The sequence below is a fragment of the Neofelis nebulosa genome, chromosome X (genome assembly GCF_028018385.1).
Source record: "Neofelis nebulosa isolate mNeoNeb1 chromosome X, mNeoNeb1.pri, whole genome shotgun sequence".
NCBI lineage: Eukaryota > Metazoa > Chordata > Mammalia > Carnivora > Felidae > Neofelis > Neofelis nebulosa.
The window spans coordinates 80,435,074-80,440,081 of NC_080800.1; the positions used below are offsets into that span (position 1 = coordinate 80,435,074).

At 34.3% G+C, this 5,008-nt stretch overlaps 1 non-coding gene across 1 annotated transcript; it reads left to right on the top strand.

The window, feature by feature from the left end:
- Positions 1–1,261: 1,261 nt before the first annotated feature.
- LOC131503273 (U6 spliceosomal RNA) lies at positions 1,262–1,369 on the top strand. The gene has a single exon (XR_009257376.1). It is a non-coding gene; the product is annotated as a U6 spliceosomal RNA (small nuclear RNA).
- Positions 1,370–5,008: the final 3,639 nt, after the last annotated feature.

The window sequence follows — 5,008 nt, forward strand, 5'->3', positions numbered from 1 at the left end:
ACCGAAACAGAACAAAGTCATAAAAAATTCCACAAAAATAATAATAAGCATACCATATAAAAGAAGAATATATATGCCCTAGGTGTCTTTGGCCTATAAATACAGCTTAAGTTCATATTTTAGTATTATAGGAAGAGTTCAGATCCTTTTGAGAATTTATTTCTTACCTAAGAAATTCTATTGGGGAGCCTGGGTGTTTCAGTCAGTTGAGCATCCGACTTCAGCTCAGGTCATGATCTCATGGTCTGTGAGTTCAAGCCTTGCGTCGGGCTCTGTGCTGACAGCTCAGAGCCTGGAGCCTGATTCGGATTATGTGTCTCCTCCTCTCTTTGCCCCTGTGTTGCTCTCACTCTCTTTCTATATCTCTCAAAAATAAATAAACATTAAAAAAATTATATAAAAAAAGAAATTCTCTCTATTATTGGTATACTGTTTCCTAGTATATTTCTGTTGTGCTTTCACCACTAAGTTATTCTACCTGGCTTACACATTTTTGAAAATTATGAGGTCAAATTTAGTGGCTCATAGGAAAGGTGGAATAGTCATAAGGAAACAGTATTCAGCATTTGTTCTATGACCAATAAAGTGGTATGATTCATTCAGGACACCCACTGAATGTAAAATATGTCAAAGAGAAAGGGAGAAGCAGTTGTCAGAGGTCGTCAAAATTCTAGCTAAGACCTAGAATCAAGTTCATTTGCCCAATCTGCTTTCTGGAAAATGAACTCAATCAATTTTGTAATTTCATGAGATACCCTGCAGCCATTAGGCAATTTAAAAATATCGGCACCTGTGTTCAAATAACCCCAGTAAAAGGAAAAGATATGAAGGTGAGCATCAAGAACTCCCTGAATTAGCTGAAGTTTTGCATGTTTCCTGGAAATGAAGATTCAGTGGTTAACACCCTGAATAGACTACTTAAGCTTTATGTTCCCCTTTGCTGGTGCTTTGTTAACATCATAATTGTTTGTAATAGGGCATGACAGATATTTCCTGGAAGAAGTCTGCACCAAAACTAGGTAAAGACTATATACCCAGACGAGTGTTACTAATGATGCAGGCTTGTACTTGTCTTTTTGCAAGGACAGAATCTGCTTTTGAATGGATAGTACAGTGGACATCTCCTATTTGTGTGCTCTGTGGGCAGTACTTGAATTTGAACCTGTGTACCTCTTAATTACTGAAAAATGTTTTCCCATTGAGAAAAGGCTTTGAGGCTTGGTGGTCAAAATTTTAGAAAATATTAATAATATTAACATGAGTGCTCGCTTTGGCAACACATACAGTAAAATTGGAATGATATAGGGAAGATTAGAATGGCCCTTGCACAAGGATGACATGCAAGTTCATGAACATTCTATATATTTTTTAAGTATAACAATATTAACATGAATAGTAGCTATACTTATTGAAGTACTTACTGTAACTCTCACTGTGCTGAGTGCTTTACATACATTATTTCTTAAGTTAATTCATCCAAAACACTAAATCAGTGATACTCAAAATGTAGCCTTTGAACCAGTGCTGGTAATGTACTGATGGTTTTTCCCAGTCCATGGTGAGATGAATATAGCAACTTCTTACTAGACATGTCTCCAGAGGCAAGGGAAATAAAAGCAAAAATTAATTATTAGGACCTAATCAAGATAAAAAGCTCTGCACTTCAAAGGAAACAATCAACAAGACCTAAAGGATACTGACAGAATGGGAGAAGATATGTACAAATGACAAATACATATGCACAAATGACATAGTATTTAAAATATATAAAGAAATAACCAAACTCAACACCCAAAAAACAAAATCCAGTGAAGAAATGGGCAGAAGACATGAATAGACACTTATCCAAAGAGGACATCCAGATGGCTAACAGATACATGAAAATATGCTCATCATTGCTCATCATCAGGGAAATACAAATCAAAACCACAATTAGATACCACCTCACACCAGTCAGAATGGCTAAAATTAACAACTCAGGCAACAACAGATGCTGATGAGGATGCGGAGAAAGGGGAACCCTTTTGCACTGTTTGTGGGAATGCAAGCTGGTACAGTCACCCTGGAAAACAGTATGGAGGTTCCTCAAAAAATTAAAAAGAGAACTACCTTATGACCCAGCAATTGCACTATTAGGTATTTCTCCAAAGGATACAAAAACACTAATTATAATGGGTACATGTAACACAATGTTAACAGCAACACTATCAAGAATAGCTAAGGTATGGAAAGAGACTAAATATCCATTAACTGATAAATGGATAAAGAAGATGTGGTATTGTATGTGTGTTTGTGTATATATATATATATATATATACGCACATATATATGTATATACATATATATACATACACACATATGTGTGTGTGTGTATAAGAATACTACTCAGTGATGAAAAACAATTAAATCTCACCATTTGCAACAATGTAGATGGAACTAGAGGGTATCATGCTAAGGGAAATAAGACAGTCGAAGAAATATACAATATGATTTTACTCATATGTGGAATTTGAGAAACACAACAGATGAACATAGGGGAAGAGAAAGAAAAATAAGACAGAAACACAGAGGGATGCAAACCATAAGAGACTCTTAAATACAGAGAACAAACTGAGGGTTGCTGAGGGGAGATGGGTGGGAGGATGAGTTAAATAGGCGATGAGCATTAAGGAGGGAACTTTTTGGGATGAACACTGGGTGTCATATGAAGAGATGAATCACTGGGTTCTACTCCTAAAGCCAAGACTGCACTGTATGTTAACTAACTTGAATTTAATTTTTTTAATTTAATTTTTTATTTAAAAAAAAGACTAAAACAATAACAACAAAAAGAAACTGAGTTTACAAACTGTAACCATGTTCAAATTGTCAAAATATCCTAGAAAGCGCTTGTCTCATTGAACAGGATATTTTCTAGCTCAGGTGTTGAACTAATGTGATGAGTCGTTTTGATGCAAGCTGTGTTGTAGTCATGCTCAGTAGGACCACATTACAACATGTGATATTTTAAAACCAGTTTACCAACTAAAACACAAATTAAAATAAATCCATTTCTTTCATTGAAAGATTATTTTACTATGATTTTACAGGTTAAAATTTTGGAACTGGCTATCAACGGACTCTAGAAAATCAATTTTGAAATAACATCATTTCATTTTGGATAAAAGTTAAAAGTGAATAACTTGACCTTGATGAAATTGGTTTAAAATTTCTTTTACTCATGTTAACATACTTATATGAGAAATATTTCTCTACTCTGTTATTAAAACAAAACATAGAATGAATCACATATACATTATTCCTTGCAAGTAGCATTGGCAACAATATAGCCTAGATCATGTAAATTAACTAGCCAGAAGCAATCTCATTTGTTACATTAAAAATTTTAGATATTGGGGCGCCTGGGTGGCGCAGTCGGTTAAGCGTCCGACTTCAGCCAGGTCACGATCTCGCGGTCCGTGAGTTCGAGCCCCGCGTCAGGCTCTGGGCTGATGGCTCGGAGCCTGGAGCCTGTTTCCGATTCTGTGTCTCCCTCTCTCTCTGCCCCTCCCCCGTTCATGCTCTGTCTCTCTCTGTCCCAAAAATAAATAAAAAAACGTTGAAAAAAAAAATTAAAAAAAAAAATTTTAGATATTGATATACACAGCGTCTTTCAAAGTGTGCATATAGGCATCTAGTAAACACTATTTTATTCAAGTAACCATTAATTGCCTATATTTACATTTTCAATGCATAATATACAAGTTTTATAATTAATTTTTTCTTATAATACCTGTTGTCATATACATTAGCATATAATTTCATATTTGTTAACTAATGAAAATATAGACTTGTATTTGTATTTAATTCCTTTTTAGTAATTCAATGATGAATGAAGTTTTTAAAAAATATCTAATCCTTCATTAGAGAGTTTGACAAGTACTTCACTAAATTCAATGCATGGAGCAAATTCTTAGTATTAGGAACAATGATGATGATGACCATGGTGTCATTTCTCATGTAACTACAATGGAAGCCCAGTGAAAATGTAACTGTAGTTATCCTCATACTTCAAATAGGAAAACTTAGATTCAGGAAAGTTAAATAACTGGTTCAGTGTCATACAACTAAGTGATAAAAGTCAAGAATCACACCTAGGTCTGTCTGTCTGATTTTCAAATCCACTACCAGTATGGTGCCTTCCCTTTATACACATACATGCATATATAATGCCAAACCTATAGAACATTTGCAAGTATAGAGGTATAGGCCAAATTTTTTTTTCCTCCTAAACCACTGGAGAGTAAGTTGCCAGCATGATGTTTCATCAGCCTGAATATTTTATTTTTTATTTACTACAATAAAGGGCATTCTCCTATATAACCACAATATAACCATCAAAATCAGGAAATTAACATTGCTATATCACAACCACCTATTTTTCAGATCTCAAATCAAGTCTCCCCATTTTCCCAGAAATATCCTTCACAGTAAAAGGATCCAATTAATAACCACACACTGCATTTGGTTTTCATAGCCGTTTAAATGACACACTGCATTTGGTTTTCATACCAGTTTAAGTTCTTTCACTAAACAGTTCCTGAAGCTTTACTTTCATGACGATTATAACATTAAAGATTGTAGGCCAGTATTTTTAAATTTTTTATTCAAGTATAATTAACATATAGTGTTACATTAGTTTCAGGTGTACAATGTAACATTTCAACAATTCTGTACATTACTCAGTGCTCAGCACATTAAGTGTACTCTTAATCCCTTTAATCTACTTCACCTGTTCACTCATCCACCACCCTTTTGGCAACACCAGTTAATTCTCAATATTTAAGAATCTGAGTTTGTTTGTTTTGTCTCTTTGTTTATTAATTCATTTTTTTTGTTTCTTAAATTCCACATGTGAGTAAAATCATATGGTATTTGTCTTTCTCTGACTGACCTATGGTACTTGGCATTATACCTTCTAGATCCACCCATGTTGTTGTAAATGGCAAGATTTCTTTATTTTTATGGC